The 14,586-nt window shown below is 37.3% G+C and overlaps 1 protein-coding gene across 1 annotated transcript in view; it reads left to right on the top strand.

The window, feature by feature from the left end:
- Positions 1-14,586, top strand: part of PPP1R9A (protein phosphatase 1 regulatory subunit 9A) — a 278,938-nt gene that overhangs the window by 121,768 nt on the left and 142,584 nt on the right.

The raw sequence follows: 14,586 nt of genomic DNA, 5'->3' as shown, positions 1-14,586 counted from the left end.
TTTCATATTGCTTTGTAAGAACACTTTGTCTTGCAGTGGTTCTCAACCTTCCTAATGCCGTGAACATTTAATACAGTTCCTCATGTTGTGGTGACCCCAAACCATAAAATTATTTTCGTTGCTACTTCATAACTGTAATTTTGCTACTGTTATGTCTTTGGCGAACCCTGTGAAAGGGTTGTTGGACCCCCAAAAGGGTTGCGACCCACAGGTTGAGAACCGCCGCTTTATTTTATTTTTTATCCTTACCCGAGGATATTTTTCCATTTTTTGTACAGATAGAGTGGGAGGGAGAGAGAGGAAGGGAGAGAGAGAGAGAAACATCGACGTGAAGGGACACATCGAGTGGCTGCCACCCGCACGACCAACCAGGGCCGGGGACAAACTGCAACCGAAGTACATGCCCTTAGCGGGAACCGAACCCGGGTCTCTCCGGACCGCAGGCCGACGCTCTAACTGCTGAGCCAAACCGGCCAGGGCGAGAACCGCTGCTTTAAAGGAAGTAACTATTTGTTAGCCCATTTGTGCTATAATTTTCTCAGTTTATTGTTGACTTTTGAATAATATATTTATGGCATTTCTTATAGCCATGCTTATTCTAATTTTTATGTATTCAGATTTATAAATTTTTATTTTTTTATTGCTTTTGAGTATTACATCATTCTTCAAAAGGTCTTTCCCAGCATAGGATCATATTTAAGAAGATTCACTCATCTAATCCTTCAGTGCCTTTATAATTTTATTTTTACCTATAAATATTTGATCCATTGTAAACTCACCTTGGTATAAGAAGTGAAGTAAAGGTCTAGCTTTATTTTTTTCCCAGATGGTTAGCATGTTTTACCAGTATCATTTATTGAATAATATACCTTCCCTTTAATATTTTTAAATATTATGCTTATTATAAACTAAGGTTATATATATATATATATATATGAATATGATTGTGATTTTCATATATATATGAAAGTTGGTTCTTCCTGGACTCTCTATTTTGTTCACTAATCTACTGGTCTGCCATTACACTAGTAATAAGCAATCTTAATTATTGTATATTTGTAAATACAATAAGTCCTCAGCTAACACTATTGTAAGGTTCTACAACCTTAAGTGAAATGACATATAATGAATCCAATTTTACTATTGGCTAATTTTATAAACAAGAGTTAGGTTCACAAGGTATCTCATCAATTTATAATGAAATTACTCTGAACTAAACGATGTTATTTGAGGATCTGCTGTACTTTAAAATTTATCTTATATTTGGCTATCCTCACCCAACATGATTTTCTTCCAGATATTTTTAGTTCTTTAGTGTGTTTTCCTGGCAAACTTAAATATCTTTGTCTTATTTCAAAATAAAAGTACCATAAAATATGTAGGTTATTTTCACTGAGAATCTACTGAGTTTATAAATTCAGTGGAACTTAGTTCCTGAGGTGATCATAAATGGGATATTTTCTTCCATAGATTTTCTGTCATTATTGATTATATATGGGAAAGCTTTCATGTATATATAAATAAATTAGTTTTATATATAAAACTAATTATAATGTTGCCAGTATTTTCCATTTGATTTTTTTGTTCTAGTTATATCACTTAAAAATTATACTTGTTTCCTTTCTTCTAATATTTATGCCACTATTTTAATGTTGATACCTTTTATTTCTTTTTCTTGTCTCATTTCACTGATTAATTCTTAACAAGTGCCATTTTACTTTCAACTTTTTCGCATGACTTTATTTTAACAGATCTTTTCGTGCAAGTATAGTTAGTTGACTTTTAGTTTTTAATCCAGTCTGAAATTGTTTTTCATGCAAATAACTGACTGTTCAGTAAGCAGTTACTATTATGACAAAATATTTTGTTGTAATTTGCCAGCTTTGTTTCTACTGCTTCTTTTGTTTTCCAGTTTTTCTTTATGGCCCATATTTTTGTTCTTTATTTGTTAGTAGTGATCTTTTCAAATTCAAATGATATAATCTGTGATTACTTTTATCTAAGAGGTTATCTACTACCAAGTTGCTAACTGAATGTGAGGATATTAGTATATGTTGACAGGAATCAGAATATGCTCACCCCAAAATATGCCATTTTGGTGTAAGGATTATTTTTAACTGAAGGCGACTGAGAAACAGCAGATATAGGAGGAATTGTTTGCCCTCCCCTTTTCTGCCTAAAAGCAGGGAATAAATTTTCCTTTGTAAAGGTGCCCCCTCTTTCCTGTACCAAGAAGAGGAGAATGGTTCTTATTACAGGAGGCGACTTTAGCCTGCATAACAAACCTTGCTAAACAACCCTTGTCTGTCATATATTTCCTAGTCACCTTCCCACAATTTACCACCTCTAGGGGCCCAAATCCCATTTTTCTTTCTTTAGTCACTTCTCCACAATTTATTCCCCTTTGGTAAAAGGGTTGATAAGCTCAGCTCCCAGGTCTAATCACCTCTTTGGGTATTCACTTTTTTTCTGTGAAGTCCCTCTACCCCCATGCATTTAAAGACATCAAAAAATATGTATGCCTTTTCTCCTGTTAATATGTCTTCTATCCCTTTAAATTGAAGTCCTCAGTCACAGGACCTAGAGGCTAGAGAAAAAAAATCTTCCTCTCCTACAGCTTCCATTTTCATTTTTCTTGACTTCTCGCTTATGCTTTTGACTTCTATGTACTTTGTTCAAAGATAATTTTCAGAAAAAAGGTGAGAGTATGTCTTTTATACAGATTTAATAATGAACATGCACTAAAGAATTTTATTGATATATAATGTGAGGGAACCAAGTAGATGTTATAACAGGTTCAGAGAACGTCAGAACAGCACAGATTTGTAAGAGGTAAAGAAATGTTGAAATGACTTGCAAATGGAAGCAAAACTGGTTTTTCTGCAGAGGGTAGGAAGTCAGTTAAAACATTATCAGGCAGGTCAGCATGCACATATCTACCAGTTAACTATAATTGGCAGAGTTACAACATACCTCAAAGATGATAATGGGACTAGAATTCATTAACCCAGGAGCGCATACTCTGTAAGAGGCATGGTTTCCATTGGAATGCAGATTATTTTTCTTTGATTTTTACTTCTACATAGGAAATGTTTATATTTATTTTATATATTATTATGCAATTAACAGAATTGTTTAGTCTTTATTTTCTATATCAGAGGTTTAGGAAATTTTTTTTCTTTAAAGGTCCAGATATCAAATATTCTAGGTTTTGTGGAACACGTATGGTTTCTGTCATATATTCTTTGTTTTATTATTATTTTTTTCTTTCTATAATACTTTACAAGTGTAAAAACTATTATTAGCTTGTGGGCTGTACAAAAATAGGATATAGGCTATATAATACTGACTCTGCTGTATGCAAATGATTTGAAGTTCAGCAACAGTCTTCTCATAACATCAATTTCCAGTTCTTGAGATCTTTGTTTTGGTGAATCAAATGTGCACAGATACAAACTCATTCTCCTGAGAAAGCTCATTAATGCCATGTGGTTATTTTCTCTTAGTCTCTGCACGCTTCTCAGTGATGTTATTGGGATCAGTGACACACCAAGGACAGGGCCATGGGAGAGATGAACCCCGGGTACAGGCTATACCGAGGTGTTCAGGGGAGGAAAACTTTTCTTCTACCCTTCTAGGGTTTTGTTTTTGTTTTTGGTTTAGTCTAATAATTAAATCAACATAAGACCAATTAACAGGAGTGAAAGCAAATTTAATTTTGAATGTACAGGACCCCTCCAAATATATGAGACTCAAGAGTAAGTTGGACAGCTGAGGTTTATGTGCTGTCCTGAGCTAAAGAATGGGAGTGTGGCCCGAGGCTTCAAAGGGGAATTCATGGTGTCATAAGAAGAGCACGTATTTGGTAATTAGATGTTTGCCCAGCCATACAGAAAGGTCTTTCAGATAAAAAAGTATCTCTGGCAGTAGCATTCTTTTTCTTCTAATAGGCCAGACCTCTTATCTGAATTCTTTTAAGTAGTTAAAGGAGAGGTATACGTTTTTCTTGAGTCAGCTACATCTTGATTAACTTTAGTTTTCGATAATTCACATGCCACTGTGGTGCATTTTGGAGTGACATATACAGCTTCCCTTCAGGTGTATTGCCCGCAGAAAAATTTACGTAATAAGAAAGTTGAATACATGCTGGTCTGTCCACATTCATTTCAATGGAAAATTCAGCTTCTGCTTCCATCCATGATGTACTACCAAAGATTGGATTTACCTTCCTCCTCAAAACAACAACAATAACAAAATGTACAAACTGTGTGAAACAAAGTGAAGACATTGGATATCAGGCAGTAAAGAACAGTAATCCCTGGGAAATGGGAAAAAAATTAAGATGAGTCCTATAATCACCTAGCTTCACCTGAAGGAAGTTAGCAGAACAGGGTGCAGTTAAGTGGAACCCAGGCAGGGCTTGGCACAGTCACAGAGATGAACTGACAGAGCTGGGAGTCTGGGGAAGCCAAAGCAGCTAGAATTCCCAGGGCAGGGTACTGGTGAGAAGAGAGCTGCACAGAGAGAGAACTTGAGAGAACTCCAGAGGATCCTACTCAAAGGTTAAGTTGAATGCTGCTCAGTGCATGCGTATGCGAAAACCACCTAAGGGGAGAATGAAACACCAGAAAGGATAACAGGACTCAGGGCCCAATGTTACATCTGGTCTTGCATAGTGCTTATCTCCAGCAGCTAGAGTGGAAAACCTCATCATTCTGTAGGTATTGGTTATCCCAAGAAGGGTATCCCAAGAAGGGTCTCACCTCTTTAGATGATTAAAAAAAATTTTAAACCTCCCTGGCCAGTTTGGCTCAGCAGTTAGAGCGTTGACCTGCGGACCAGAGAGTCCTAGGTTCGGTTTCCGCTAAGGGCACATACCTCAGTTGCAGTTTGTCCCTGGCCCTGGTTGGGGTCGTGTGTGTGGCAACCAGTCGATGTGTCTCTTTTGCATTGATGTTTCTCTTTCTCTCTCCCTCCCACTCTATCTGAAGATAAATACAAAAATGTCTTCGGGTGAGGTTAAAAAAAATTTTTTTTTAAACCTAGTCTGAGTGCAGCTCCATTCCTTCTTAATGGAGTTTAAAATCAGGACCCGAATGTATCAGTTTCCAAATAACTATATCCCAGAAAAAATAACCCAAGAATATTTGTGAAACTACAAAAATTTCTAGCACCCAAGAACCTAAGACTCACAGTATCTGGCATTCAATTAGAAATTTCCAAGCATTCAAAGAAGAGAGGGAAACACCCACAATGGAACATTATACATCCATAAGAAAGAAAGATCTCGTATCCTTTGAGATGACATGGAGGGACTAGAGGGTATTAGGCTAAGCGAAATAAACCAATCAGAGAAAGAAAAATACCACATGATATTTGTGGAATATAATGAACAGAAAAAGCTGACCTAGAGACATAGAAAGGAGTATGGTTCATTCAGACTGACAGCCTCAGAGGAGAGGGTGGGACGGATGAGATAAACCAAATAACTTATATGCACGTATGGCGTGGCGGGGTAACCAATGGACATAGACAACAGTGTTTGGCAGGGGGTGGGATAGGGAGGAGGGTGTCCGTGGGGGAAAAAGAAGAAACATCTGTTACAAAAATAAATTGATAATAATTTTAAAAAAGCATAACTAGGAGAAAAAGCTACCAGAACTGACCCTGAAATGTCATAAATGGTAGAAACAGTACACAGATGTATGAAAAGAGTTATTTTGACTGTGTTCCCTATGTTTGAGATGTTAGAGAAAAGAATGAAAGTATAAGGTAGAGATATTAAAGTTATAAGAAAAAAAGATACAAATTAAACTTCTAGAGATAAGCAATGGAATGTTTGAGATGAAAAGCACAATGGCTGGATTTAACTGCACATCAGGCAGTCAGCAACAGTTTAGTGAAATTGAAGATAACAGCAATGGAAACTCTCCAGAATGAAACAGAGAGGGGGTGGGGGCTGAAAGGTGCATCAGTAAACTGTGAGAAACCTTTAGTGGCCAAAAATACATGTTGTGACTTCAATGGGAATGGTGGAGTGGGAATCCTCTCCTTCATAAAAGCGATACTGGCAAAATTGTCAGAATCAACTTTTCCTGAAATTAATGAAAGGAAGTTAACCAAAGGCTGGGAGCAGTTATGAAGCATTTATTCAAGGAAAACAACTGAATCTCAATAAAAACAGTAAACTTCATGGTGTTTTCCCTTGCTCGCCACCCTCCAGATCCTGGTAGCCTTGAAAAACCACCATGCTGGCAACTACTGGAGGGGGCATATGGTGCCGGAGTTCCCCTGAAACCTTATTTCCATAGAATGGTCATTATTTGACCTGTTCAGCAATCCTCTAGAAGACCTTGCTCACAAAGCTTGTCTTTATTTGACCTGACTCAGAGTCACTCCAGTGCAAACAGCCCTTTATGAGAGAGTGGGCATTTGTCACAGTCAGTTGTTTAACATTCCTGCTGACTTAAGTGATAGATACCATCTGAACAAACAATAGGTTAACCAAAAGCTGAAAAGGAAAGTTGGAGAATAAGATGTTCAGAGGGGGCTTTGAAGAAGCTCTGGCATAGTCCTTGGAATCTGGAAGACTCTGTAAATGTTTAGGGCAGTGAACATGCTAAGGAAATAAATACCTACGAAAGCTCTAAGCTGTGAGCTTTTGTTGACATTGAGGCTCTGCGCCAGCTGGAAGTGAAGGCTAAGGCAGAGCTGCCTACTGGGTGTTGAAGGTGTGCTCCAGCACACGCGCTCTGCTGCAAAGATGGGAGCCTTAATGGTTCCAGGTGGTTAAAGAGGTCTTGTCTAATTATCAGCTAACTATGATGCTAACCAGGCAGACTGGCCACACAACACAAAGAATATAGGCTTCACAGAGTTCATCTAGAGAAGTCACTGCCCACCATCCACCACCACCACAAACAGGAGCAAGAAAGATGTGTGAGCAGATTCCAAAAAAGAGGGGACTGAAATACTATTTGAAGAAATAATGCTGAAAATTTTCCGAATTTCCAAATTCGATGAAAACACCAAGTTCATAGATCCAAGGAATCCAAAGAACCCAACTACAAGAAATATGAAGAGAACTGCACTGAGGTGCATCATAATCAGAATGCTTTAAACTAAGTAGCAATAAGAAGAAAAATGTAGAAGTAACCAGCGACTACAGGAACAAAGAAACAAAAGGAAAGATGACAGCAGATTTCTTACCAGAGTCAATGAAAGCCAGAGAACAGAGCAAAGATGTCTTTTAAAGTCCTTAAAGAAAAAAACTGTTCACACTTATGTAGCATGGATATGCCACAGGCATCCCTTTATTAAAAGAGAAAAGAAAAGTGGGTCATTGTTTACTAAAGAGCTGACAAAATTTAAGGCTGTAACCTAATAATGCTCATCAAGAACGTAGTGTTTGATTATTTTCCCCAGGTGCAGGTAGCCAGGAAATCCATTTTTAGGCAACACTCATGAACATCTGGAACTGCACCAAGGTTACCAGGTTGTGATATAGAAAGGACTATAGAACATAAGTGGAAGAAGCTTCTAATTCTGTGTCAGTCAAGAAAGACTCATAAATGAAGTTATGTCTGCATTGAATTGTTTTTCCACTATGAATGTCCTGAAGATTAAGTCATTTGTAAGAAGGATAAGAGGACCATGAAAGGGAATTCTGGTCCTTTTAAGTAGTTTTGAGATTTTGAGATTGCTGGAAATACTGATAATATTGTGTCAGGGAGAGGATGAGAGAAGGATGTTAAATGAAAGAATATTGAAAGAAATCTTGTAAGATCTTATATATTGATGGAACTTTATCTAGTAGCTTATAAGAAGCCACTGGAGGTTTTGAACATTGGAACAAGCTATTTTTTCCCCTCTTTAAGCAAAGCAGAGTCCTGATGAAATCAGTGTTGTTAGAAGAGCACTTTAGTGACAGTGTGGGGTGATTAGAGTGGTACCTGAGTAGTGGCTGAAAATCAGTATGCAATAATCAGTGTAATTTATCAATGAGAAGAACTTCTGTCACTGTGGAGGAGAGGAAAGAAACTCAGGCAGTTTAAGGAGTGGACTCTAGTGGGCCTGATCCTCCGATTTCCCCATTTTTAAAAAAGAACATGGTATTTTATATACTATGCTTTCTAACTCTAAATTTTGTCAGTCTCCCTGAAATTTGTAAGCACTCAGAAAACAAACATGGTGCAATTAGGGAAACTTAATAATAAAAGTGGATGAACTACACCCATAATTTCCTATTTACTTGAACAAATTGTGGGTGTTTTTTTTATTTTGGTTTTGTTTTGTGGTTAAAGTTTGCACAATATTTCTCCTCTCTGATAAATTTGGAACCACTTGGGAGATAACGTAATGAAAGGGACAGTGCATAGTGCCTGGCTGGTGTGGCTCAGTGTTTGAGTGTCGACCCATGCACCAAGAGGTTGTGGGTTCAATTCCCAGTCAGGGCACGTGCCCAGGTTGTGGGCCCAATCCCCAGTGGGGGACATGCAGGAGGCGGCCAATCGGTGTTCTCTCTTGTTGATGTTTCTCTCTCTCTCTAAAGTCAATAGATAAAAAATATTTTAAAAAAAAGATAGCTGTAGAGATGAATGTCTCCCCTCTTAAGGACCGAAGTTGAGGATGTAGCTTATGTTTATAAGAACAGCAGGCTTCCTAAATTATGAACTCCCAAATTAGACTTACCCACCCTGTCCCTGCTGGCACTGGAAGACCACAGATCAAGAGAAAGCCTTAAAAATACAACCTTGAGGGGCAGACCAGAATATAGGCTCTCTGTAGACAGCCTGTTTTTGTAAAGGAAGAACAGTGCAGAGGCTTAGCTTCTTGCTGCCATGGGAATGAGGGAGGGCCTGGAGGCTCCCACTGATTGACGTCCCTTCCCGTGAGGAATAAAGCCAGAGGAAAGGAGCTTTGCTCCCGCTCAGGGGCACTGCTAGGACTGCAAACTCTTAATGGGATATTGTGCTACCTTCAGATAGCAGCTTTATTGCAGGCATACTTTTGGAATTTCAGAGCTGAAAGTGATCTTGGAGACCATTTACTTCACTCCTCTCATTTTTACAAATGGGGAAAATGTGGGCCTAAAAAGGTCAACTTACTTAAGATAACACAGTGGAAGGGCAGATCTGTGAGTCACCCTGCCGACATCTATTTATAAGTAGGAATTCGAATGTATTGCTGTTTCAATAGAAAATTAAGTGGATTTTCTCATTTCCATCTTTTTGTGCAGAAAACCAAAATGTGAGAATATAAAAGACAATGAAGCACGTTAATGATTCAGCTACCTTAAAACAGCTACTATTATTTTTATATATTTTCTTTCAAGTGCTTTTGAACATATAAACGTTATAGGTGAAGTAAAACGAACATCTGAATTGAAGTTGTTTTCTGAGGAGGGCTCAGTTCTGTTCATGTGAAAGGACTTATTTTGCTACTTGTCTTTTTTTTTTTTTTTTCTTTTTTCTTTTTATAGAGAACCATTATGATAGAATACAAGGAAGTATCAGGAATACACCATAACACATCTGGAAGTTATTGTTCTAACATCAGCTTTGATTAACTGTGTAATCTTGGATGGCCTCCCCTGAAATTAAAATATAAGATTAGACCAGATATGGCAAATATGTTTGTTTTCCCCTTCCCTTAACTTGATCAATTAGCAGTGACTGCGTGGAGGGTGCTGGGGAGATGGCTGGGTTAGCCAGCATTATTCACCTGGTCTGTCCACCACAAGGAGGGGTTGGCATGTATGGTGATTATTTGCATCCCTATTTGGGCAATTGCCAAGATCCCATCTGGTTGTAAAATTCTGTAATCATATACTTTAGAAGCTATTTTTTTCCCTCTGAATTAAACTAATTTATCATTTTACTGGGTTTTAAATAAAGTTATTCTTCAGAATAATCAGTTTGGCATACTTATCTATAGATGTAACTCAGGGGACTAGTCTTCTATTTTCATATGATGGGAAAAATCATTCCATAGAAACACACAAAGCCATTGTGAACTAAGCCCAGAAAACTTCAGCTGAAGCATATGTTAGTTCTTGCTCAGCATGAACAGTGATTTTCCACTGAGCAGACCCTCAGCCAGATGTCTGAAAGAAGAGAATGTAAGTTGACTTTCGTATAGCATATTCTCAGAATTAAGCCACAGTGTTCCAGTAACTAGGCTCCCTTGAATGGGAAGTGGGATCTAGGTCTTTGTTGTTAAGGATCAAGGCTTTGGTGCTGTTTTAGTATTTTAAGGTCAAAACTCACAAATGTATTGTTTAGGGCTTTTATTTTGTCAATGATAACTGTAAAGAATGGTTTGTAAACTGCTTGGCACAAATATACTTATTACATTAAAAAATAATCCTCTGTTTTTACATTTAAGTTTTATAAAACACATGTTTTTTTGTGTCTTAGTCTCATCATCACAAACATCAGTTATCAGTATATAACACTGAAAGTGCTATTAAAATATATTTTAAATTAATGTTAAGCCAGACAAACTTGCTTTTACAGTATGTAGAGAGACTTATGCTTATCAGTTATTCAAGATTTGGTAATGAGAGTTTTTGAAATCACATTATTTTTTCATTTATTTACTAAGCTCTATATTTTATTTAAAAAACCCATAAAATTATAAAGAAAAGAAAATCATTTCTAATCCTAGTGGCCAGAAATTATTATAACTATGTGTATATACATAATTGGGATCATTCATATTCTGAGGGTGCATACACACGCACGTGGAGTTGTCATCTTTTCACATACTATATATTTGAAAATTTTTGTGTTAAATAATCTTACAGAGCATGATTGTTATGCTATATCTATCAGCATCAGTGTGTTCCATCTTACAGATATGCCATTATTTATTCATCCTTCCTTTTTTGGACATTTAGATTTCTTTAACTGTTTTCCCTTTTGTAAGCAATATGGTGTACATGAATATTTCTGCATATCTATGATTTCATTTGATTAAATCTTTAGAATCTATTAGGTTGATTGATACTAAAGTTTTTAAGATTTTAAACATTGCCCTCTAGAAAGTTATGCCAATTTACTTTATCCACAGTGCATTAGAGAGACTGATCATTTAAATCCCTTTGCCTGGTTTTAAATCTTTGTAGATGAAGAATGACTTATATAATTTGCATTTCTTTAGTTACTAGTAAGTTAGAATTTTCCCCTTATTGGCCCTTTGCACTTGTGTGTGTGTGTGTGTGTGTGTGTGTGTTTGTGTTTATTCTAATAGGGTGCTTATTTTATATTTTGGCATTTTTAGTAATGTGTCCTCTCCTAAAGCCATATGGCATGGGGTAAAGAGCATGAACTTTTAATTCATTCAGACCTGGGCCTGGATTTTAGTTGTCACTTAGATATTTTCCATATGTCATTGGGAAAACTACCTGTCACCTATGAGTTCCCTGATATGCAGAATAGGACCATTATGAGATTTAAATGAGCCACTTATTTCAGAAGAGTCACTCGATGGTAGCTACAATTATCCTCCTCTTTCTCATCTCTGCATTATCATCTCCCTGCCATTTCTCTGTTAAGATATTTTTGAGCAAAATTGAAGGAAACCTTTATCCAGGTCTGCTGTTTGCTTGGAAACAGGGTGGGTAGAGGCAGGTGGACATCTGAGAACATAAAATTTAGGACACAGGGCACACACATTTACCCTCCCATGTCAGCATGGTAAGTGGAGATGACATGGGAACAGATTTTGGTAGACTTGAGCTCTTACACTTGGATTGTTTGTGGGTTTTTTTGTTTGTTTGTTTGTTTGGCATGAAAGACACCATCGAACGAAGGTTCTCATAGATAGACTACTGTGACGAGAACGCAGAACTGTGAAAGTGACTGCAGGACTTTAATTAGCAAATCTGCCACAGTCGTGGCACACTGGGGCCTTAACAAACCCCAAATTATTTAGGGACAGATGCTGGACTCAAGGCTACAAAGGAAGCCAACCACTCTTACATATTTACACATTTAATTCAGTGTCTAACCACAATTGAAATACTTTTAAGTTCCTCCTGCCAGCTCCGCATTTCAACCAGAGAAACCAGTATTCGATATTATTATATCTCACAAGTGATAAATTGTCATAACCAATAAAGCTAATTGCCCTCAACTGTCTTATTCCTACCAGTACACTTTTAATATTAGCATTTCAAAATACATTTAAAAAAGATGAGTTCTACCAAAGTGACTTCCCTTGTCAGTCACACTAAACTGATTAAAAAGACAGCATTATAAAATTTCTTGGTAGGAACTAACTGGTCTTTAATAACGGAGGTTAGTGGTCTTTTTTCATATTGTCTACAATAGAATATAAAATTAATTTTAATAACAAATATTTATCCTTTTGTAATACTTGATTCCTGACATAAATAATTATAAGACTATGTTATTAAGTCAACTCTTCTAAAATATAGCAAATGATTATGCTAAATGGGTACTAGAACAGGTTTATTTGGCTGATACCACTAAAGATCATGTGAAGACTTCTTTGTTTTGTGAAGACTTCTTTGTTTTGAAGTTGTAACTTTTATTTTAAAACTTTTTGTGATTGGGGCTCCCTTTTGTCTTTTAAAGGTCTCTTCTCTTTTTTTCAGAAAGCAGTTCTGATTTAAGATGCCATGCATGTATAGATCACTGGTGATTAAAGACCTATTGCTTTTAAGACATTGCACTGTTAACAGCAGGTGATGCTGAGTGTGGTGAACATTTCACAATGCAGTGTATATGTTCATTAAAACATCATGTTGCAAAATGGTTGCATCATTTTGTTAAATAGGTACAATTTTTGTTAATTATACTTCAATAAAGATGGAAAACAACAAAACAAAACAAAACAACAAAATTCAGTAGGTGATAATGACTACCCCACAAAAGGAGCTGACATTTTATTTGAATAGAAACTGTGGTCACAGATAAATATAATATCTAGCAGAATATGATAAATTGTATAGGAGAGATGCAAAAAAGATGAAAGAAAGCTTTGCAAACATAACAAAATAGAAACAGTTTTTGAAAGATAGGGTGAGTTAAAGGAAGTGTTGGGTAAAGGCTAGTGATATAGGCAGGAATCAGGTCTTGGAGAACTTTTATGTCCTTCTAAAATATTTGAGCTTTATTCTTGAGGGAAAGGAGAATGTCAGGAGGCTTTTTAGAATGCCTGCTCCCATTAGAAAGCAATACCTGGCCACTATACAAAATTGGAAAGTACAGAAAAAGTGTGCCAAAGAAATATAATGTCATTTATAAGTTCATTCCCTCTTTCTGTTCCCCACCCCAGTCTTGTCTACCAATTCTGTTTCTGATACACAGTGCCATGATTAGAGCAAGTCTTTGGGAATGGTACTGAGAGGTGCTGTATAATAAGTTGTAGGAGAACAGAATGCAATGAATATGTTGCAGGATAATTTAATTATTAGGTATCTGAGCAGTCAGGAAGGAACGAGAACAATAATCCTTTTAAAGATAAAATCAACAGGAGATTTCAACTAATTGTAAGTGTGTGTGTGTGTGTGTGTGTGTGTGTGTGTGTGAATGAAGAGGAAGATTTGTTAGATGACTGACTGCCTTTTTATGCCCACATGACCCAAATGATCCAGTTGACATCAAACAAGAGAGACCTTACAGGAGGCAGAGGATAAGAGACACAGTTTTGTGTTGGAATACTTTGAGTTTGAGATGCTTCTGTCTTCAAAGGCATCAAACTGGTCCAGAGCGTGGACCGTCTGCATGGAATTCAGGATCCGGGTAGCAGTGGTGATTGCATCCTCTTCTCTGTCTGCAGAGCTTTCACCTGTTTTTAACTCCTCACCCCCCCCCCCCCCCCCCCCCCCCCCCCCCAGCTTTGCTGGCATCTTTTTTATGGACAGTTTCTGAGGTTGTGGAGACAATTGATTTAAGAAGTGCAGCGGTTCACATGGTATTTACAAAGCCATCATTTCTTTTATAAGATTTATGTATGAGGTCAAAGTTAGTATGATCCAAGGGTCAGTGATCCCCAGACTGGACCATTAATCCTGTGGTAATGGAAGCGATGGCAGCTTTCACCTCAAACACACCAAGAATGATGTGACAGCACCGTCCTCCCTGTGCTTTGAAAAGGATTGCTGATTATGGTGTTTTCCTGTAAAGCACTCCTGCCCTTTAGGTTTTGCCTATAAATAAGGGAAGCATGAGACAGATCCCATTTGTAGATTTCACGTGTGTTTACATTTTCAAGGATAATCCACAATCGGTCAATTACATTTGACTCTGGTTCTTGGGACAGTCCAAATGGAAGGGGCGGCTTGTTATAAGAAAGCAGAGTCTTTCCTGCTTTGTGGGGTAGCATGATTAGTTTCAGCATTGGATCGCAGCTGGCCATAGCAGTGCCGTGGCTGGAATCCTGGGTTTCCAAGCTCAGGCTTGTACGGTAGCATCAGTGTCCTCAAGTATATATGCATTCCCTAACAATTGGTTATTTGCGTTTCAGGCTTGTTTTTCAGTTTTCTTCACCATGTTAAAGTCTGGCCTCAGCTTGCAGAGTTTAAAAAGTAGGCAAATTTTACTCATAACCTTTACA

This window comes from Molossus molossus, unplaced genomic scaffold (genome assembly GCF_014108415.1).
Source record: "Molossus molossus isolate mMolMol1 unplaced genomic scaffold, mMolMol1.p scaffold_m16_p_7, whole genome shotgun sequence".
Taxonomy (NCBI): Eukaryota; Metazoa; Chordata; class Mammalia; order Chiroptera; family Molossidae; genus Molossus; species Molossus molossus.
Note: the sequence above shows the minus strand (reverse complement) of the source record. Positions and strands in the feature narration are given on the sequence as shown.